General features: G+C 34.4%; 1 pseudogene; it reads left to right on the top strand.

Annotated features, from left to right (window-relative positions):
* Positions 1 to 258: 258 nt before the first annotated feature.
* The window catches only part of LOC109505734 (uncharacterized), a 30,585-nt pseudogene continuing 6,109 nt past the window's right edge, over positions 259 to 24,734 (top strand).

Here is a 24,734-nt window from a genome sequence, read left to right as displayed (position 1 = left end):
TAGATGTAGGTGCAAGGTTGGTACCGAACCATAATAAATTCTTTGTATTTATAATGTTTACCTCTCTTATCTTGTTCTTTGTGCTCATTACTTGCTTCCTTCTTATTTGTGTTTGATTTTTTCTATTGCAAGTTAATACACTTCACTCTTCACCTTGGCACATTGTTTAAGTAATTCAATCTTTAAAATTTCAAAAAGATCCAATTCACCCCTCCTCTTTGACTCCATATCTGGGCAACACAGAAGGATCTCTGTACCATGATTTTCAGCTACGGTGATCAGCTACCTGTGCTCAGGTATTGGGTTTTGAACTCCATAATATTGTAGATTTGATGTACTGCTGGATTATTTTGTTTTATGCTTACTGATTTTAGATTTTAGATTTTATATATACTATATATATCATATCATAGATCCTAGCATAGGTATTTTTAGATCTGATCTGAAGCATAATTTGTAGATTAAATTATTTAATCTGATTTGTTTTCATCAAAAAATTTTGGAATACATGCTTGAAACGCCTGTCCATTTCCTTCATTTGGATCGAGCGCAATGCTCGTATTTTTCTTCATGAATTTGCAGTCTTCAAAGTGGTTGCTAGAAAAATATTAAACTTGATTTTGGCTTGGTCCATACTCGCTAAAGAAAAGAACCAATGAGCTTTTACTCCTAGATATGGCATATTGGTCTTCCCCTTTATCTCTTGTGGTTATAGTTCAATATATTGCCCCATTGGGACTAGAGTTTGAAGACAATGATGTTGATTTTTGGATTTGTCATCCTTCATGATGATTGATGGCACTACTTCATGGATTATCTCCTGAGTCTTCTACACTACCATCTTGATGCAGCTCTAATTATTTTAGCCGTATTGGATTCTTCTTTCAAGTTCTGCTTCATATGAGATAAGGACGAAGATATATTATGTTCTAAGTCTCTCTTTTATTCTTTCTTCTGCTCCTATCCTTTCATTGGGTTCAATAGATTGAGATAATGAGGATGTTCTGCAAGCCGCTGAAACTTAAATGATCCATATCTGCAATTTTGGTAACTGTTGAATATTTTGAATTCTTATCTAAGTCTCTCGACTAACCATCTGTATGGCAGCATATTCATCCTTAGATTTTTCTTTTTTGGTTTTCTCATCATGGCACTCAACTCTTGTTCTGTGATAATGATGAAGATCACCTTCAGTAATTCTCGTGACACTTTGATTCTACTCAAAACTTCTGAGTCAAAGATTCTGCTTCATTCTTGTAGATAGCAAGACGATGATGATGACTTATAGATTGAGAAGTCTTTATGATTCTACTCTATAACTTTTGTTTTGAGAGGTACTAGGCTGTGGGTTTTGTCTGAGTCTCCTATCTAAATTTCTATTTTGCTTTGGATGGTTGATTTTTCTCCTACAGCAAGATGATGATGATGACGACTTGTAGTTTGAGAAGTTTTTATAATTCTACTCTGTAAATTTCATTTTAAGAGGTACTACATTATTGGTTTTGTCCGATCTCCAATCTAACTTTCTGCTATACTTTGGATGGTTGGTTTTTCTCCTTCATCATTATTCATATCATTGGTACAAGCTAACTGAATCTGGGTCTTCTATAGGTTGTCCACTCCTGTAATTATTAATCTCTTATATATAATTTTTTTATTTTAATAATTTTGGTAACTAATGTTACTAATGCACATTAGTCTCCTGCTTACTCAAAAAAAAAAATCAATACATGGTTTGTTTGATAATTGAGATAGAGGTATTTTAAGAAATCCTATGAAGCAAATTGAGAAAATTGATTGAAATAGAATGCTTAGATCTAGGCAGACTTTCAAGGCACCACACATCCACCATGAAGATAATCAAGCTGTAGATTGGTTGGCATGCCAAGCACTGAATGGAGGTGCCTTCGTTAAAAGGGGAGACTTGATCCAACCTTCCTTTGCCTGGATCCTCGATCTAAAAAAAAAAAGGCAAGCTTAGATGGTTAATTAGCTAATAAAATGCTTAGATAGTTAATTTGCTTTGATCTTTTAAGTCCAATCTTTAATAATTAGCTAATAAAATGCCCTAAGAGCATCTATGAACATTTTGCTTAAAAATTTTAATATAATTATTTAATTTCTCAATTTCTTTAGCAAGAAATTAGGACTGAGATCAAGATTAGAATCAAAGGCTTGATTAGTAGAAAAATCTAGATTATGATTGCGACCACTAACTTAATTCAAATCCCAAATGAAGTTGATGTTTGGGTAAAAATCAAAGTTGAAAATTATCATAACAAAGTTTTGAATGATAAACAAGATCATATGCCATTAGAAGGTTTTAAAAATTCAGAGATGATAGCTGGTGATAGATAAAAAGTTTTAAAAAAGAAGCCTTATCTTTTGACCTTCTCTTTTCTAAAGCGATATGGATGAAGCCACCACCCTCCCCACTTTCGAGATGTCAAATGTCACCAAGTTCTCTATCTTTGTGCCAAAATGCTAGTTTCTATCAATCAAAAGCTCCCATCTTTCACTCCTTTGAGGCCAAGAATCCATGCTCCTTAGTAGATCTGTCAACGGATCAAGTTCGGGTCGGAACCTGAATATCCAGATCCAGACCCGATCTTAGTTATTGGTACTAGATCCGGATCCAAATACTTGATGGGTCTAGCTTTGAAGTATCGGACCCGGATCTTAATAGATCTCAGATATCCGGATCCGATTTTGAGATCCGAAACTCATATTCAAAGTCTCACAAAAAATATCTAAAAATTATACAATAATCTAAAAATACATCTAAAAATTATAGAATCATATGATCATACAAATAAAAATATAAAATTTACTCAAATTCAACAAGTAAAACTCCAACTAAAATATTCAAAAACATAATAACATACAATTATAATAACAACATACAATTATAAAGTACTTGATACATTATTTAAATTTTAATAACAACATCACATTGTTCCATCCCAATTTATTCCAACATTCCTCACAAGTCGTAACTCCAAATCAACTTCCTCCATGCCATGGGATAATAATGAAGGCCTAATCAAAAGAAATATAAAACATTACTTATTGAACATAAAAAAAACTAACAAATAAATTTCTTTATTAATAAAATAACATAATCAAAAAGCTTACTTGTTAATCCTCCACCATGAAATTCAGCCACATCAAAGCTCAATGGATGTTCCAACGATATCTAAGAAAATATCATATTTAGTAAAGATTATGAAAATAAAAAAATTAAATAAAATAATAATTAAAATTTATCATTCTTTGTGGATTCAAGCCAATCACTAGTAGTCAACAAAGCTTCAACAATCTCTGGAGCTAAGCATGATCGCCTCTCATCAATCACCCTACCACCAACACTGAATGCTGATCAGAATCAACAGTACTAGCTGGAATAGCTAAAATATCCCATGCCATCTTTGCTAAAGTAGGGTACCGAGCACTATTCATCTTCCACCAATTTAAAATATCAAAATTATCCTTTTTTGGAAACATCATTTTTTTCAAATATTTTTTCAATTCAGATTTATTAGAATCTTGAATAGTCGAAGAACGAACTCGACGATACCACTCATCAAAGTCATGCTCATCATCCAAAGATACAACCCCATGGCTTGCACTTGTATTTTCATTTGTTGAACCACTTGACAAAAATTAACTTGAATTCCCAGCCAGCAATTCATCACCCCCATATTCATTATACAAATCAAACATAACTATACGAACTCTATCAAAATAATCAAAAGAATCAGAACCATACAGTTGATCATAATTATACTCAATAATATCAATTTTGAATCTTAGATCAAGAACAGTTGCAGTTGCTAATGGCAAAGAACGTTCTTCCCAATATTTTGCAAACTTTTCTCTCATAGGTCTTGGCATTAATATAAGATATTCATGCTCGCTATTCTCCCATTCTCTCATCTTAAGCTGAATTTTACAAATATCTCGAAAAAATAGATTAGAAGTGGGAAACTTTGAGTCAGAAAAATAATTACAAGCATCATAGAATAATTTTAAACAATCTCTCACAATGCATGCCACTTTCCATTCATCTTCTGAAGGATTACATTTATAACTTCTTTCCAATTGAGACAAATGATAATATGCCTCTTTCAAAGAAATGGCAGCATCAAGCATCAAATAGATTGAATTTTACCTGTTAGGTACATTTTTTTTTATCATTTTTGCATCTGTCGGCTTCAATTGAGATCATGCTTTTTCAAATTTTTGATGCAATGCAGGTGACCTATTCAACAAACTCACAATATCTCAAATTTTTTGCAAAATCTCTTCAATCTTTGCTAATCCATCTTGAACAATCAAATTAAGAATATGTGCACTACATCGTACATGAAACAATGCACCAGACAAACAAAGCAATAATTTTTCACAAAGCCACCTTTTTAATTGTCTGACCATTACATCATTTGCACTTGCATTATCAACAATCATTGAAGAAATTTTCTTATCCAAATTCCACTCTAATAACAAATCAGAAATAAAATGAAACAATGTCTCACCATCATGTGGATATGGAATCTTTTTGAATGCAATAATTTTTTTCTTCAATTTCCAAACATCAGATATATAATATGCAATCAAGCATGCATAAGCAATATTTGAATGATCAGAAGCCTATATATCAGTAATAAAGACAATCCTACAAGAAAGTGCATCAAAGTAATCATATAATTTTGCCTTTTTCTCCTTGTAAATATTCAATATATCACTCCTGATTGTATTACAACTTACAAGCTTAAAATTTAGATTCAATCCAGCACAAAATTGTTCAAAAAATTCATGTTGAACCATGTTAAAAGAGTAGTTGTGCTTAATAATCATTTTTGCCAAATCTCTTCTACTCTTTTCTTGGTCAAACTTGTAAACTGCCTTATTACAAAAGCCTTTAACTGCAGTAATTGATTGTTGCATGGCTCTTCCATCATTCTTTTCTTCTAAAAATATATGAGGTAAGATATTTTCTCAAGTGACTAGTTCCTTTACTACTATCACTATAAAGTTCCTTCTTGCATCAATTACTCAAAGAAAAAAATGGATAGTTCAAAGCATGTATTTTTAAAATTTTACTGCGAAATAAAAAAAAATTAAATATTTTAATCTTCTAAACATACCTTAAATCAGATCTAAACTATCATTAAAAATCTATGACATAAAAAATTTACATATAAAATCTAAAATAAAATAAAAAATTATATTGATCACATCGATGTCCTGAATTTGATCTAACCTTTAGATTATGTCGGTAGAGTTCAGAACATATTATCTTTTCGTGGGTTGATGATCTTTGCTGTCGGTAAGCATAGTATGAAGCTCTCACTGATGTCGAACAATCGTACAAGTATCTAGCCTCTACAGATGGTCCACATGAAGTTCTTCAGATCGATCAGCCCTCCGTGGGAGTACTAGCTCGTACAGTCAGCTTCTGATGGCAAATCTGACTTGATCTTCTTTTTCAATCACCTTGAATCTTTTCAATGTAGAAGATATATTAGAGAAAGATGCTGGATAGTGGAGAAAATTTAGATGAAGACTCTCTTCTCTTTGATTTTTTTCTCATCTAAAAATCTAGAACAGTTCTAGGTCTCTCACCCAAGAGGAGAATGGTCTCCTCTTTTGTTCACACTAAGGAGGAAGAAAACCCACTCAATCCTTAGATCCTAAAGAAGTGATTTTGACTATATTACTCTCTGATATCTCATGGTGAAAAGCTCTCTTCTTTTGGCATACAAAATTATGATCTTTTTATGGTTGTTGCACAAACCAGATAAACAGGATAAGGGCTGGAATTTGATTCAATTCAAACTCTTTTGAATTACGATTTGACTCCAACTTTTTCTCACCTTTATCTAACTTAAAAAAAAACTTACTAGAGAAAATTAAGTATGAAAATCAGTTAGAAAGACCTCCTTTTCTCATACACAATAGACCCCTTCAAAAGCAGCCAACATGTGGAAGGATATGGATAAGGTTTTAAGTTAAAATTCAAACTAATTTGAATTCAAATCAAAATCAACCAATTCCTATCCTTAATGAGCGATAAAAGAAGAATTATTTTTTGAATTTCTTATGTACAAACTAATTTTATGCGGTAAGAAAAGATGTGAGATAATTTAGATGGCGCAAGGGATAGAGTCCTACTCATTTAGGACTCTAAGGTTTAACCAATTGAATTTCTTTCAAACCCAATCCATTTAGATCCAAATAAAATATGATGAATATAATCTAATAAATCTCTTATAATCTCAATTAAATTTGATCAAATCAATAAATTAATTGAGCCATAGATCCGATCAAATTAGGATCATTTCTTTCTTACCGATTAGGTCATCTCATAACCTAATCAGACTTGATCTGATTGAATCAAATTCAATTAGACTTGATCCAAACTTTAATGCTTAATCAAATTGAGCTAATTAGTAATCTAATCACTAATTAATCCTTCATTAATGATAGAATCCAAGTCTAGTGATACTTTTCTCTAGAGTCCTCGTCTGATGGGACTCTTCAGCAGAGTCTCTGTCAAGTGGGACTCTTCACTAGAGTTTTTGTTGACTGAGACTCTTCAGATTAGTCATGTGATCGAAGAAAAACTTTTAATATGTGTGACCCCATAGGTTTGAACCTAAGCTGGTAGCACAGAAACTGATTCCTATACCAATCGGAGTAACCATCTAGCAATGGTACCCGATGTCCGGATAGACCGAATGTATGCTAAGCAACACTCAAAAATCTATTTAAATATAGTTACTGTATAATTCATCTCTTTGACCCAAATGCTCAAGGTGACCTAGGGTTTAACTGCCAACCCTGATATGGTCATCCACATTATATTTCAATTTTTAAGATCCATCACATGGATTATCCCGGTCAAAGTTTTACTGAATTGAAACACACTGATACATTAACTCCTACTTATTCGGAGGGGTCAATTCTATCTTAACTCACACTGACTTCAAAGTACTTGACTATGCCCAGAAATCTTTCATCGCTGAATTAAAAATTCAGGTAGTTCGACACCAAAGCATACTGAGTTGCTTGCAAGTCACCGTGGTGATCTCAGATCGGAGGGACACTTATTCTTATATCCCTTCAGAGTGACTCTTGACAGTAGAGTACTCCAGAGTTGGTCACGTTCAGTAAAATATACTTCTATATTTTATCTGCATGCCATACCAGCATCTCCACACTCCTTGATTAAGAGGACAACCAACCTATATGACACACAATGACCTACACTTGATATGTCTATCATCCTAGTAATAGCATATCATTTGGTCGCAAACTCATTTAAGGACTAAACCATATATCCTCCTATATCGAATCAAATAGTCCTAAGGACTTCATCACATAACAGGAGTTCAAAATGAAATATACATAGTGATAAAAAATTAAATAATATTTATTAATTCAATAATTTATATACAATTATAATGATAAGCACAATCATCAACAGGCTGACGATTGGCTTTGGGACACAATTCTTAACAACTTCTACTTGGACTAAAGCCAATCGGTGCAGTATCGTATATCCATCTTTGATTTGTAGTCTTTGAACTCCTTGACGCCGAAGACTTTAGTAAATAGATCGGTCAGGTTCTTCCTTCTGTCAATCTTCTGAAGCTCGATGTCACCTCGATCCACGATATCTCGAACCAGATAGTAGCGACGTAAAATGTGCTTGGTCTGCTGATGTGACTTCGATTCTTTCGCTTGAGTGATGGCACCAGTACTGTCATAGTACAACAAGATGGGACCATCAAGAGAGGGTGCCACTCCGAGCTCGTTGATGAACTTTTGTAGCCACATAGTTTTCTTCGCAGCATCGAATGCTGCGATATATTCTGCTTCACAAGTGGAGTCGGCTATAGTGTGCTGCTTGAAATTTTTTCAGCAGATTGCTCCACCATTCAGGATATAAATATATCCTGACATGCTCTTGCTGTCATCATGATTTGACTAAAAATTGAAGTCTGTAAACTCTATAAGTTTTAAGTCGGATTCTCCATAGATAAACCATTGATCCTTAGTATTTCGCAAATACTTAAAGATGGTCTTTACGACCTTACAGTGATTCTCATCTGGATTGGACTGGTATCTGCTCACCACTCCTAATGAGTATGCCACATTCGATTGCATACATGTCATGGCGTACATAATAGATCCTACTGTCAAAGTATATGGAATTCTACTCATACGCTCTCTCTTTTGAGGAGTTATCGGACAATCACTCTTCGAGAGAGAAATTTTTTGGCCCATCGAAAGATAGTCTTTCTTGAAATTCTTCATGCTGAATTTTTTTAGTACAGTATCAATGTACGTCGACTGAGATAATCTAAGCAACTTTTTAGATCTATCTATATAGATCTTCATTCCAAGGATGAAGGATGCTTCTCCTAAGTCTTTCATGGAGAACTGTGATGACAACCAAACTTTTATTTTCTGTAATGCAGGGATGTCATTTCTGATTAAGAGAATATCATCGATATACAAAATAAAAAATACTACCACAGAGTTATTAACCCATTTGTATATGTAGGGTTCCTCTCCATTCTTAATGAAGCTATACATTCTGATCACTTTATCAAAACATATGTTCCAACTCCAAGATGCCTGGTTAAGTCCATAAATGGATCTTTGAAGCTTGCGCACTTTAGACTCATCTGTGGATATGAAACCTTCAGGTTGTATCATATACACCTCTTCTTCTAGCTCTCCATTTAGGAAGATTATTTTCACATCCATTTGTCAGATTTTATAGTTCAGATGTGCTACTATCGCAAGCATAATCCGAATAGACTTGAACATTGCCACAAGAGAGAATATCTCGTCATAGTCAATACCATAATGCTAACAATAATTCTTGACAACCAGACAGACTTTATAGATCTCCACCTTTCCATCTGTGCCCCTCTTCTTTTTGAAGATTCATTTACACTCTATGGATTTTATCCCTTCAGGTGGGTCAACCAATGTCCATACATTATTGATTTTCATGGACTACATTTCAGATTTCATGGCTTTCAGTCACTTATCGAAGTCAGATCTCTGCATCGCATTCATATAGGTGATCGGATCCTCATTGTTTTCATCGAATTCAACTGGATTCTCATCTCGGATTAAGAAATCATAATATCTATCCGGTTAACGTGGTAATCTACCAAATCTCTTTAACGATGTTTCTATAATAGATTTTGAATATGATCTAATCAAGTCCGACTTTATGGGTTTACTAGATTGTGTCAGTTCTTCTACCGATCAAACTTCATCAAGTTCAATCTTTGAGGTATTAGTTCCTTCACTAAGGAACTCTTCTTCTAAAAAGACAGGCCTATTACTGACGAACACCTTCTGTTCATCAAAAAAGTAGAAGTAATATCCCTTGATCTCTTTTGGATATCCTACAAATAGATATTTGTCAGACCTAGGTCCAAGCTTGTTAGTTTTTAAATGTTTAACATAAGCTGAACATCCCCAAACCCTCAGGTGAGAGAGTGCTTGCTTACGTCTTGTCCATATCTCATGTGATGTTTTACTTACAGACCTACTTAAAATTTTATTTAAAATATAACAAGCCGACTCGAGTGTGTATCCTCAAAAAAAAATTGACAGACTTGCAAAGCCCATCATGGATCGAATCATGTCTAATAAGGTTCAATTCCTCCTTTTCGATACACCATTATGCTGTGGTGTTCCAAGAGGGATCTATTGTGAGAGAATCTCATTCTCTTCTAAGTATGTCAGAAACTCACTGAAGAGGTATTCTCCTCCTCGATTGCATCGAAGAGTTTTAATACTCTTTTCAGTTTGTTTCTCTACTTCATTACGGAATCGTTTGAACATTTCAAATGATTCTGACTTATGTGTCATTAAGTAGATGTGCCCATACCTCGATATATCATCTGTAAATATAATAAAATAATAATATCTATCTCTGGCACTAGTGTTCATCAGTCCACATACATCAGTATGTATCAAACTTAAAACTTCACTGGCTCGCTCACCTTTTTCAGTAAAAGGTGATTTTGTCATTTTTTCAAGAAGACAGGACTCACAGGTTGGGAGTGATTCATAATCACTGACTTCGAAGATTTTTTCTTATATCAACCTGTTTATTCTGTTCTTGTTAACATGACCTAACCTACAATACCAAAGGTAGATATCAGAGAGATCATTAATTCTAGGATGTTTGTTGGATGTGTACATTACACTAATAAATTATGATAATATGTAAATATCATTATTCAGTTGTCTATTCATCACATTAACACCATTCATAATGATATTAAAATTATTTTTTTTATTAAAATTTTATAACCGTATATGGCCAAAAGGCCTACAGAAATATTATTCAATAAAAAAGAAGGACAAAAATAACATTCACTTAAAACAATTATATTAGACTTGAATACAAGCTTAATCTTCCCTAACGCTAGAACTGAAACTGATCTTCTATCTCTAATATTAAGGAACCTTTCACTGTCTTCAAATCTCTTACTGACCTGCAGACCCTATAATAAATTGCAAATATTAAAAGAGCTTCCGGTATCTAATACCGAGGTAGTAGAATCACAAATTGAAAAATTACAAAGTGTTATCATATAATTACCTTGTCCGGCAATAACTTACTTCTTTCTTGATTTGTTCGGATCCAGGGAGGCAATGTATTGAGGATAATTTTTTTCAGTACCCCTGCTTCTTGCAGTAGAAGTATTCTTCCTGACTCTGATCAGACTTGAGTTTTTTGGTCTGACTGGGCTTGGGTGCCCCAGCACTTTGCATCATTTTCTTGTTCTTCTTTCCTTTCTTAAAGGATCGACGTCCAGAAGAAGATCCTCCCACAATATTCATCGACTCTTTTTAGAGCTGGTGATCCTTCTCAAAGTTTTGTTGTTATCCCAGCAAACTGTGATAGTTAACTGCAGGCTTTGTCATTCAAAAATGAGTAAGAAAAGGAAGGTAGGACTTGGGCAGAGAGTTCAGAATAGCATCTTTTTCCAACTGCTCATGCAGGAGAAAGCTGAGCTTGCTTAGGTGCTCAATCATCTCGATCATGCATAATATATGATCAGTGACTGATGCTCCTTCCCTCATTCGAGTGTTGAAGATGGCACAACTAATCTTGTGCCTCTCAATATCGTCGGACATGCCAAAGGACTCGTTCAACATTTGCAATATATCCTGTGACTGAACATTCTCGAAATGATGGTTAAACTCATCATTCATCGTCGTCAGTATAATACAACAAACCATAGTTCGATCGTTGAGCCATTTCTGATAAGTATCTCTGACCGTGCTATGTGCATTCGGAGCTCGCTCCTCGGATGTCGGATCTATCAATACATACAAGATCCATTCATGCTCCAAGACTATTTTGAGCTTTTGATACCAGCTATTAAAATTTGGTCCTATCAATTTATCACTATCTAATAGTAATTAGAGCGACAAGGTGGTGGCCATAACTGTAAAAGAAAAATCAAAACTTAATTAGTATATAAATTGATTAAGCCTAAAGATATAGATTTTAGTCTAAAAATTCTCTTACTATTTTATTCGAATTGATAGTTTCTACTTTTAATTTGAAAAATTACACTAATTCTTTAGTGGATACTAGAATCCACATGGACTGCACATGGGCTCGAGTGTGGCTCGGCCAATTCTTATGTACCCACGGGTAGGTTCTTAACCAATTATTTCATCAAATAATTTTTAGTATTCAATTTTATCCCAGATATCTCTTCAACAGACGTATGGCGTCTCTACTGAAAGTTCTGATTAGGTCCAACTATTAACATGCTAGAATTTAGTATATCTAACAAACGAGTGACCAGGCCCGAGTGTGGCTCGGCCAACCTAACCATCATCAGAAAGACACAACTAAAATAATATATTGTGAATGATAATTCTGACAGCCAGATGAGCACCAGGTATATGGCACCTCCAATGATCATCTAAACCATTTGACTCATTATCACCCAACTTAATGGGAGGCTATGATCTAATTATCGCCATAACTATTTCATTTTAAGGACCTAACAATTTTAAAAAATTTAATTAGTTGAATTGAGAGATGAGATGAGACTTAACTAGTTAATCTTAATCCTCCCACTGACTTCACCAAGTCAGATTTAAGAAGATCAGGCATAAGCTGGTCCAGCCAATCAGTCATGAATCCTCCTACTGGCTTCACCAAGTCATAAAGAGGACTCAAGATAAGTTGAACTAGAGACACCTAAATCAGTCATACTGATTTTCTAGTTAGCATGGGTCAACTCTAATCATTAAGTGATCTAATTAAGATATGATTCACCATGTTGGCCAGGTAAGTGAGATAAATGGGAGGAATATGTCATTAACTCGATATAGACTCAATCTATACGAGTAGCTTCTAATTAATAACCATCGATCAAAGCTGCCATACTTACCTTAGATACCAACTGATTAGTCATTTTTAATTTGATCAATTTATAAACTTGAATTCGACCATAGAGCTACGATCAAAGTCTATATTAGTCTAATCAAAGATATGGACTTGACCAACTACAACTATTGAAATTGATCAAGAGAAGAAATAGACTCAATCAGAATTAACTTTTAATTAGATTCGATCAATTACTAACATGATCTATTATCAATGATTTCTAATCCTAGGTCTAACCCAATTAAATGGACTTGACTCGAGCTAACCCATTAATCCATGAGTTATAAAATTAATGCCTTAGATCCTTTATTCTCAAATCTAGATCGCTTAATTCTCAATTAAGTTTTGAGCTGATATGGGTTCGGATTTGATGTTTGAAAATAATTTTTAATTTTATAAAATATTTTTATAATTAATCATCTAATGATCAAAATTTTAATTTTAGATCTAATATACATTATTTTAGATCTAAAATAAAATTTTAAAATTTTTTTCATCATTCATCATCATGAAAAATAAGAAACCTGACACTGATACCATATGAAAAAAAAAATGGGTAGTTCAAAGTATGTATTTTTAAAATTTTACAGTAAAATAATAAAAAATTAAATATTTTAATCTTCTAAATATGTCTTAGATCAGATCTAAACTATCATTAAGGATCTATGATATAAAATATTTATATATAAAATCTGAAATAAAATAAAAAACTGCACTGATCACATCGATGCCCTGAATTTGATCTAACATTTAGATTATATTGGTAGAGTTCAAAACTCATCATCTTTTCATAGATTGATGATCTCCACTGTTGGTAAGCATGGTATGAAACTCTCGCTGATGTCGAGCAGCCGCACAAGTGTCCAGCCTCTACGGATGGTCCATACGAAGCCCCTCAGACCGATCAGCCTTCTGTGGGAGTGCTATCTCGTGCAATCGATTTTTGATGACAGATTTGAATTGATCTCCTTCTTTGATCACCTCAAACCTTTTTGATATCGAAGATAGATCAGAGAAGGATGCTGGATGGTGGAGAAAATTTAGATGAAGACTCTCTTCTCTTTGATTTTTTTCTCACCCAAATATCTAGAACAGTTCTAGGTCTCTCACCCAAGAGGAAAAAAGTCTCCTCTTTTGTTCATGCCAAGGAGGAAGGAAACCCATCCAATCCTCATATCTCAAAGAAGTGTTTTTGACCCTATTTTTTTCTGGTATCTCATGGTGAAGAGCTCTCTTCTTTTGGCACACAAAATTATGACCTTTTTATGGTTGTTGCACAAATCAGATAAAACAGGATAAGGGTTGGAGTTTGTTGCAATTCAAACTCTTTTGAATTTTGATTTGACTTCAACTTTTATCTAACTTAAAGAGGGACTTACCAAAAAATATTGGGCAAGAAAATCAGTTAGAAAGACCTCTTTTTCTCATACACAATAGATCCCTTCAAAAGCAGCCAACGTGTGAAAGGATATGGATAAAGTTTTAAGTTGAAATTCAAACTAATTTGGATTCAAATCAAAACCAACCAATTTCTATCCATAATGAGCGATAAAAGAAGGATTATTTTTTAGTTTTCTCTCATATAAACTAATTTTGTATGGTGAGAAAAAGCATGAGATAATTTAGGCGGCGCAAGGGATAGAGTCCTACTCATTTGGGACTCTAGAGTTTAACTAATTAAATTTCTTTCAAACTCAATCTAATTAGACTCAAATAAAATATGATGAATATAATATAATTAGATTTTTATAATTTTAATTAAATTTGATCAAATTAATAAAATAATTGAGCCATAAATCCGATCAAATCAGGATCATTTTTTTCTTACCGATTAGGTCATCTCATAATCTAATCAAACTTGACCTGATTGAATCAAATTCAATCAGACTTGATCCAGACTTTAATGTTCAATCAAATTAAACTAATTAGTAATCTAATTACTAATTAATCCTTCATTAATGATAGAGTCCAAGTCTAGTGAAAATCTTCTCTAGAGTCTCCGTCTAGTGGGACTCTTCAGCGGAGTCTCTGTCAAGTGAGACTCTTCACCAGAGTCTCCATTGACTGAAACTCTTCAGATTAGTCAAATAATCGAAGAAAAACTTTTAATGTATGTGATCTCATAAGTTCGAATCTAAATCGGTAGTACAAAAACTGATTTCTGTACCAATTGAAGTAACCATCTAGCAATGGTACCTGACGTCCGGATAGGCTGAATATATGCTAAGCAACACTCAAGAACCTATTTAAATATAGTTACTATATAATTCATCTCTTTGAACCAAATACTCAAGGTGACCTAAGATTTAACTGCCAACCCTGATATGGTCATCCACATTGTATTTTAATTTTCAAAATCTATCATATGAATTACCCCGGTTAAGATTTTACTGAATTGAAACACACTGATACATTAATTCCAACTTATTCGGAGGGGTCAATTCTATCTTGACTCACACACCGACTTCACAAGTATTTGACTATGTCCAAAAATTTTTTATCGCTAAATTAGAAATTTAGGTAGTCCGACATCAAAGCATTGTGAGTTGCTTGCGAGTCACCGTGGTGATCTCAGGTCAGAGGGACACTTATACCTATATCCCTTCGGAGTGACTCTTGATAGCAGAGTGCTCCGGAGTTGGTCACGTTCAATGAAATGTACTCTAATATTTCACCTGCATGCCATACCAACATCTCCATGCTCCTTGGTTAAGAGGACAACCAACCTATATGGCACACAATGACCTACACTTGATATGTCTATCATCCTAGTAATAGCATATCATTTGGTCGTAAACTCATTTAAGGACAAAATGATATATCCTCCTATATCGAATCAAATAGTCTTAAGGACTTCATCACATAACAGGAGTTCAAAATGAGATGTACACAATGATGAAAAATTAAATAATATTTATTAATTTCATAATTCATATACAATTACAATGATAAGCACAACCATCAACAGGCTAACGATTGACTTTGGAACATAATTTTCAATAATTACATCAATCAACGTCATTACCATTTTAATGTTTAACTTTAGTGAAATCATTCCATACCGTTGATATCAACTTCCTTTTGTGATCAGCAATATTGTTATGTGTAGATACAGTTGTCTCATCCTCAATTTGCTCTACAGGTGTGCTCACATTTTGTTCAACTTCAACATTAAAATTTTCAGCACTTGATATTTTTTAAAATTTAAAATAAATCACATAAAAAAAGATAGCTATAAATTGATCCACAGAATATTACCAATACATTCACAGCAACAAATATTTATCGATAAATTAATCCACATGATATTTACCAATGCTTACTTAAAAAATAGTAGATCAGTGAGGGCGCAGTGGATCAGCTATATTGATGTCGGGGTCCGACGAGTGGCGAAGACGGAGAGGAAGTTGAAACGGTGAAGGTCAGTGGTGGAGAGGGAGGTGTGGCCCGAATGGCAGCAGAGGCGATGTGAGGCAGAGGGAGGGGGCACTCGTGATAGAGCCATGGAATGGAGCGACAGAGGGGGAGAGGTGGAGAGGAGAGGAGGGAGGGCTCGGTGCCGTCGGAAAGCAAATCTTGATGGAGGGATCTCGACGGAGAGGGAGAGCGGGAGACTGAGAGATAGAGAGAGGGAGATAGAGGGAGGGAGAGGATCTTCTTTGTCCATGACTTTGGTGTTGGGGTCCGATCATCGTCGAGCAGATCTTGCGACGGAGAGGGAGAGAGGGCACCGAGAGCCGTAAAGCCGGTCCAACAAGAGAGGAACTGGGAGCGAAAGAGGAGGGAGGGCTCGATGCCATCAAAAAGCAGATCTTGACGGAGGGATCTCGACAGAGAGGGAGAGCGAGAGACTGAGAGATGGAGAGAGGGAGAGAAGGAGACAAAGAGAGGGAGAGCAGGAAAGGATCTCCTTCGTCCACTGTGTTGGTGTCGAGGTCCGGCCACTGGTGAGCGTATCACGCGGTGGAAAGGGAGAAGCAGGGTGTCCGAACTCCAGAGGAGCGGGAGAGGAGGGGAGGGAGAGGCCGGGGGCACCGTCGGGACTGGGGAGACCGAGAGACTGAGAGAGAGAGGGAGAGAGAGACCGAGAGAGGGATGGGGTTTTTAATGTTTTAGGGCTTCAAAGCTTTTAGAAATTCTAAGCTGTTGGATCTCTGATCTAACGGTTCAAAATAATTATATATATATATAATATTATATATATATTATTCAGATTTAAATATCCAGATCCTATCCATTTATATGATGGTTTATCGGATCTGGATCCGAGTCTGGATAAACAGGTCCAATACTAATACCAGACCCGGATCCATCAGGTAAATACCCACGAATCTCAAATCTAGATCTGGCCCGTTGATAGCTCTACTCCTTAGAGGATTTTTACTGTTGATCCACTACTCTCCTCCCTCCGACACCATCAAAACACCCTTCAGTGCTCCCATGGGGGAACAATTGGGCCATGAAAATCAAAAGCTCCAAATTCTTCTTTTTTGTTCATAATTTTTCTTCTTGCTATTTAAGTAACAATTTTAAAAAAATTTGGGCTTTTATTTTGGTGTCTAAGTTTTTGATTCTTTTTGTCCAAATCTAGGATACATCAAACTCGAGCAATAACCTTTGAACAAAGTGGATGATAAGCTTTCATGTAAAATTTCTCTAAGGTTCAGATCGATTTAAAAAAATATAATTTTGAAGATGGATATTGAATACTTTTCTTATTGTTTTAGATCATGATTTTCTTTCCATGTACTTTGATACGTATTTTAAGGACTCTTTGAAATTTTTAGATTTAGTAGTTCATGCATATGAAAAGGACTTATCAATTTTCATAATAGTTAATAAACAGCTAGACTTCTTTTTCTTCTGATAAAAGAATCTATCAATTTTGATTTTTTTTTTTTTTTGATTAGCTACTTACTATCCATAATATTTAATTTTATCTTATAAAGATATTTGTAATAAATTTATTTACTATCCATAGTATTTAATTTTATTTTATAAAGATATTTGTAGTATCTTGGATTTATTAGTTTATATATATGATCAAATGGGTATAGCAGAAATGAGATCAAGAGTGGTGAAGCTGGGGCTCGCATCCATCCTAGCTTATGGTCTCTTTGATAGAGTGACCTACACGACCTTCTTTATTCTTATCTTTTTTGGATATCAGAAGAGTACTCGAAAAAAACCAGCAGCAAATCTCCAGGTCCTCTTAGGGCTAGGCTTGTTTATTACTCATATATTTATTTTATTTTGAATTGTTCTATAACTTGTATTAATTGTTAATTCACGAACGTAGGCTAAGTAGATGTGTTACAAACTTACATCATATGTAACAACATCAAAAATTTTGATAGTTTTTGGTCAAGAAATATGGATGGATTATTGATTGGTGTCCTCAACTATCTTCTACATTTAGCTTGGGTGTTATTTTTCATGTGTTTCAATGCTAAGGCAGTTGCATAAGCTTCATGATTTCTATTTGTAATATGAATATTTATTGTGCAATATGGGTTTCATGATTGCCATATTATAACGATGCAAAAGTCACTTCCCTTCACTATAGTTATTATTGTTATAGTTCATGTTTGGCATATCTGATCCAGCCATTTATATTTATCATTTAGAGATTCCTCCAAACTTTCAAATTTCAAATTAGCAACCACACTCACTTTTGAGATTTCTTTGATGTCAATAAGGAGATTCTCTTAATAACGTTTAGAGTATAAATTTTTTATTATTTTAGCACTTGTGCTTTCTTTCTCAAGTCCTTCAATGTGCAGGTGTTGTCTTTTTCCATGTGTCTTGGTGCTTCTCTAAAGTTTCATGTTTTTATAAGCGTCATGTCTCTTTCAAGCTAGTGCTTTACATCAATATTTTTTGCAAGAATTTTTGCCTTTCTGATTTCACAATCTCATTTCTTTTGTTCATATATATATCTTCTTTATGAAGAAAAAATTTGTCTGATCAGATCAAATGCTAAGAAGGAAGAATAGATTAGCAACTAAAATTTTTTATAATATTTATGAAATCTTACCTTAATTCGCAGTGGAAAGAAGATCAAGGTAGAAGAAGTTCCTCAAACGGTTTGCTTCGCAAGAATCGGATGCACGGATTCTCTACTTGGCATGCGCGCCACGTAACGTAAGAGAGAAGGATGAAGAACTCTTCAGGAGGGAAGAAGAAAAGCCTTGAGATTTGATCCTAAGGCCTTAGAAGGAGCCCACACACCACACCACAAGGGAGAGGTAGGATACCCAAGAGGAGAAAAAAGCTTAGGGAGAGGTGACACACAAGGAGAGAGATGCCACCTAGGCCAAGCTTGGTTGGTTTCTCTCTTCTGCACACCCCTCCTTAAATAGACAAAAGGTCCTAGATCAAATCAAATATCTTGAAGGGCTAGGAATAGGACTCTCTATGTCTGAATCAAATCCAAACTTTCTAAATCATAAAGATTCCCAAATAAAGTAGGAGAGGTGCAAGTTGGCACCTCTCTCTTCATGCCGCACGTCCAAAGGGGACCCCTCCCCATCTTGGTCGGCCCATGTGGTGAGAGAACATCAAGAAAATATGGCTAAGTGCACCAAATTAGATTTGATTTAGATTTGGATCCAATTCAAATCTGATTCGAATCTGATTCGAATCAAATTCGAAAAGACTGTGGATCCTAATTCAATTAAGATTCTTGTCCAAGTTCAACTTAGATAACTAACCCAATTAAGTCTTAATAAAATCAGATCCCATTAAATTAGATCTGATCTAAATAATTAAGACTCGATCCAATCTCTTATAATTCTTAAAACATTGATTCGATCAATTTCATTCTTGAAATCAAATCCGCACTTTATGTGCAGTGTTAGCTGGATATAGTCAGTGTTTAATTCTATATGATCTAAAACTTAATTTTTAATTAAGTTAATTTATATGTTGAATCAAGTCTCATACTTCCAAATGGAACACGTACATATTCGGTCAATTCTTTCCTATATTGTTTGACTTTATGCGCGACTCCATAGGCTCAAACACTAAGCCGATAGTATAAGAACTCCTTCCTACACTAATCCAAGTAACTATCTAGCAATAATATCCATTCGGATAGATCGAATAATTACAAAGCAATATTCAAGAATCTTGGCATATGGTTGTCGTATAATCGATTCCTTTAATCTTAATGCTCAAGGTGCTTAGGGTTTAACTATCAACCCTGGAATAGTCATCCATATTATATTTCAATCTTTCAAATCCATCACATGGATTATCTTGATCAAGATTTTACTAAATTGAAACACATTGATGCATTAACTCCTGTAATTTGGAAAGATCAATCCTATTTTGACTCATACATCGATTTCACAAGTACTTGACTGTACCTAGTAGCTTTTTGTCACTGTATTAGAAATACAGATAGTCCAGCATCAAAGCATAGTGAGTTGCTTGTAAGTCACCATGGTGATCTTAAGTCGGAGGGATACTTTATATCCATATCCTTCATGAGCTGCTCTTAAAAGCAGAGCGCTGCATAGGTGAGTCACTATTCAATGATGATATACTCCTACATCTCACCTATATGCCCTATCAGTATCTCCACACTCTTTTGTTAAGTGGACAACCAACCCATATGGCACATAACAACCTATACTCGATAAACTTTATTGTCCTTATTAATAATGTATCATTTAATCATGAACAAGTTTAAGAACTATTCGATAAATCTTTCTTTACAGATTATATCATAGTTCTAAGGACTTCATCATAACACAAGAGTTCAAAAGAAGATGCACTTTTATGATGAACTTATCAAAAATAATTTTTATTCATTAATAATTCATATTCAAATTACAAAGAGCTTAATCATGTATAGATTAGATAATTGATTTTAGGACATATTTTTCAATAACTTTCACTTGGACTAAAGTCAATCAAGACTATATCTAATACCCATCTTTCACTTGTAATCATCGAACTCTTTGATCCTGAGAGCTTTAGTGAAGGGGTTGGTCCATTTTTTTTTATCAATCTTTAGCAGCTCGATGTCATCCCGATCGACGATCTCATGAACTAGGTGATAGCATCGCAGAATATGTTTCTCTAATAGGATTTGAGTTTTTTGGCTTGAGCGATGGTACTAGTACTGTCACAATACAGTAAAATTGGATCTTTGACTGAGGGAACCACTCCAAGTTCACAAATAAATTTTTTCAACCAAACAACTTCCTTTGTAGCATCGGATGCTATAATGTATTCCGCTTGGCATATTGAATCAGCTACTGTATGCTGCTTGAAACTCTTTCAGTAGATCGCTCAATCAAATAAAATGAATATATAGCCAGACTCATTTTTACTGTCATCATGATCTGACTGAAAATTAGAATCAACGTATCCCATAAGTTTAAAATCAGTATCTCCATAGATTAACCATTGATCCTTAATATTTTTTAAATACTTAAGAATTATTTTCACAACTTTTTAATGGTTTTCATCCGGATCAGATTGATGTTTACTCAATATCCTTAGTGAATAAGCCACATCCGATCTCGTACATGTCATAACATACATAATAGATCCTACTTCGAGATATATGAGATTTTACTCATACGCTCTCTCTCTCTTAAGGAGTAGTTGGACAATCCTTTTTAGAGAGAGTAATTTTTTGGTCTATCGATAGATAGTCTTTCTTAAAATTTTTTATGTTGAACCATTTCAGCATGGTATCGATGTATGTAAATTAAGACAACCCAAGCAACCTTTTAAATTTATCTCTATAGATCTTTATTCCTAGGATGTAGGATGCTTCTCTCAAATTTTTCATAGAGAACTGTGATGATGGCCATAGCTTTATTCTCTATAAAGCAAGAATATCATTTTTCATTAAGAGTATGTCACCTATATACAATACGAGGAAGATGACTACATAACCATTAGCCCATTTATAGATATAGAACTCCTCTCCATTCTTAATGAAGCTATACATTTTGATCGTCTTATCGAAATGCATGTTCCAACTTTGAGAGACTTGCTTCAGTCCATAAATAGACCTGTTTAGCTGGTACACTTTAGATTCATTTATGGATGTGAACCTTTCAGATTGTATCATATACACCTCTTCTTCCAACTCTCCAATAAGAAAAGCGATTTTGATATCCATTTGTCAGATCTCATAATCTAGGTATGCTGCTACAGCAAGCATAATCTGAATGGACTTGAGCATTGCCACAGGAGAGAATATCTCATCATAGTCAATACCATAATGTTAATGATATCCCTTGAAAGCTAGATGGACTTTATAGGTCTCCATCTTACCATCCGTTCTTCTTTTTCTTTTGAAGACCCATTTGCACTCTATGGGTTTTATTCCTTCGGATAGATCAACAAATGTCTACACACCGTTGATCTCCATGGACTCTATTCTAGATTTCATGATTTTTAGCCACTTCTCAGAGTCGGGCCTTTGCATGGCATTCATATTGGTGATCGGATCCTCGTCCTTCTTATCTAGTTTGATAGAATCACCATCTCAGACCAAAAAATTGAAGTATCTATTCGATTGATGCAATACTCTATCAAATTTTCTTAACGGTGTCTCTATAACAGGCTCCTGATTTGATTCTCTAATCAAATCTAATTCTATATTTCTATTCAAAGATGTCTGATTTTCTATCTCACGAACTTCTCCAAGTTCAATCTTAGTGGCATCAATTTCTTCTTCAAGAATTTTTTTTTTCAAAAAAAATATCTTATTGCTAACGAACGCCTTTTATTCTTCAGCGAGGTAGAAATAGTATCCTCTTATTTTCTTTGGATACCCTATAAATATATACTTATCAGACCAAGGTCCAAGCTTATCGGTGTGCAAATGCTTGACATAAATTGGACAACCCCAAACCCTAAGGTAAGACAGTATTGGCTTATACCCAGTCCATATCTCATATGGAGTTTTTACAACTGATTTGCTCAAAATTCTATTCAGAACATAGCAAGCAATTTCTAGAGCGTATCTCCAAAAGGAGATTGGCAGAGTCGCATAGCCCACCATAGACCGAATCATGTCTAATAGAGTTTGATTTCTCTTTTCTGACACTCCATTGTATTGTGGTATCACAGGAGGGGTCCATTGTGAGAGAATTTTATTCTCTTCTAAATATATCAAAAATTCATTGGAAAGGTATTCACCTCTTTAGTTTGATTGAAGAGTTTTAATACTCTTTTCAGTTTATTTTTCTATTTCACTATGAAATTATTTAAATATTTTAAATAATTTAGATTTATATTTCATAAGATAGATGTACCCATATCTTGATAGATCGTCAGTAAAAGTGATGAAGTAGTTGAATCCACCTCTAGCACTTATACTCATGAATCCACATACATCAGTATGCACTAAACCCAGAACATCAGAGGCTCTCTCATCTTTTTTCTTAAAAGGTGATTTTATCATCTTCTCAAGAAGATAGGATTCGTAGGTTGGTAATAATTCATAATAATTAAAATCGAGGATTTTCTCTCTAGTTAACCTATCTATCCTATTCTTATTCACATGACCTAGCCGACAGTGCCAAAGATAAGCATCGCAGATATTATCTATTTTAAAATATTTATTAGGTGTATACATTACACTAACAGGCTATGATAGAAGGTACATACCATATTTTAATTATCCACATATAATTGTAGTACTATTCATAATGATATCATAAAAATTATCTTTTATTAAAAAGTTGAAACTAACTTTGGCCAAAAGACCTACAGAGATGACATTCATAAAAAAATAAATAAATAATAATGACCATCATCTAACATGATAATCCTAGATTCAAAAAATGAGCTGAATAGTTCCTAGAGCTAGAATTGAAACAAGGCTTTTCATCTCCAACATTAAAGAATCGTTCGCCATCTCTGAACTTCCTACTGACCTGAAGTTCCTGCAACAAATTAAAAATATTAATTGGACTTTCGATATCCAACACCCAGATAGTAGTATTACAAATAAAAAAATTACAAAGAGTTACCATATAAGTATCTTATCCAGCAACAGATTGCTGCTTTCTCTTGTTTAGCCTGTTGGGGTTAAGGGTGGCTATATACTGAGGATAATTTCTCTTCCAATGATCCTACTTCTTATAGAATAAGTACTCTACCTGGCTCTTGTCAACTTTTGACTTCTTGCTTTGACTGGACTTGGAGCCCCAGCACACTGCACCTTCTTCTTGTTCTTCTTCTTTCCTTTCTTAAAGGGGTGACATCCAGAAAAAGAACCACCCACCACATTAACGGGCTCCTTTTGAAGTTGGTGATCCTTCTTAAAGGTCTACAGTAATCTTAGCAAACCATAATAGTTCACTACAGGTTTAATCATTTTGTAATGACTAAGAAAAGATAGGTAAGACTTGGATAAAGAGTTCAAAATCACATCCTTCCCTAGCTGCTCATGCAAAAAAAATTCAAGTTTGCTCAAACGCTCGATCTGCTCGATCATGTACAATACATGATCAGTGATCGGTGCCCCTTCTCTCATTTGGGTGTTGAAGATAGCACAAGATATTTTATGCCTCTCAACATCATCAGGAGTACCAAAGGATTTGTTCAACACTTGAAGTATTTCCTCCGATCGAGCATCCTCAAACTTGCGACTAAACTCGTCGTTTATAGCCACACTCATAATGCAATGCATAGTGACTCGATCATTGAGCCACTTCTGGTAAGTGTCTCTAATCGCACTATGAGTGTTCGGGGTAGGCTCCTTAGGTGTAGGATCCGTTATCACATAAAAGATCCTCTCATGCTCTAAGACAATCTTGAGCTTTCGATATCAACTATCGAAATTACGTTCGGTGAGCTTATCGCTATCCAATAGCGAGCAAAGTGACAAATTATTAGTCATTAATGAAAAAAAATAAGACCACATTAGTATATGAATTATTTAATCCTAAATACTTAAACTTTAGTTTAAAAATTTTCTCACTATTTTATATAAATTGATAGCCTCTACTTCCAATTCGAAGAATTATTTTAATCCCTTAGTAAGTACTAGAATCTACATAGTAGTACATATGGGTCCGAGAAAAGCTCGGCCAACCCATGTGCATCTATAGGTAGGTTCTTAACCAATTATTTTTTTAAATAATTTTTAGTAATAATTTTGCTTTAGATTACTTTTCAGTAGGCTTAGGCCTCCATTGAAAATTTTAGTTAGGTTCAGCCATTAACATGAATATACTCAGTGAATCTAACTAATGAATGACTAGGTCCGAAGAAAGTTTGACCAATTCAATCATTCATCAGA

This window comes from Elaeis guineensis, chromosome 4 (assembly GCF_000442705.2).
Source record: "Elaeis guineensis isolate ETL-2024a chromosome 4, EG11, whole genome shotgun sequence".
NCBI classification, from domain to species: domain Eukaryota; kingdom Viridiplantae; phylum Streptophyta; class Magnoliopsida; order Arecales; family Arecaceae; genus Elaeis; species Elaeis guineensis.
Note: the sequence above shows the minus strand (reverse complement) of the source record. Positions and strands in the feature narration are given on the sequence as shown.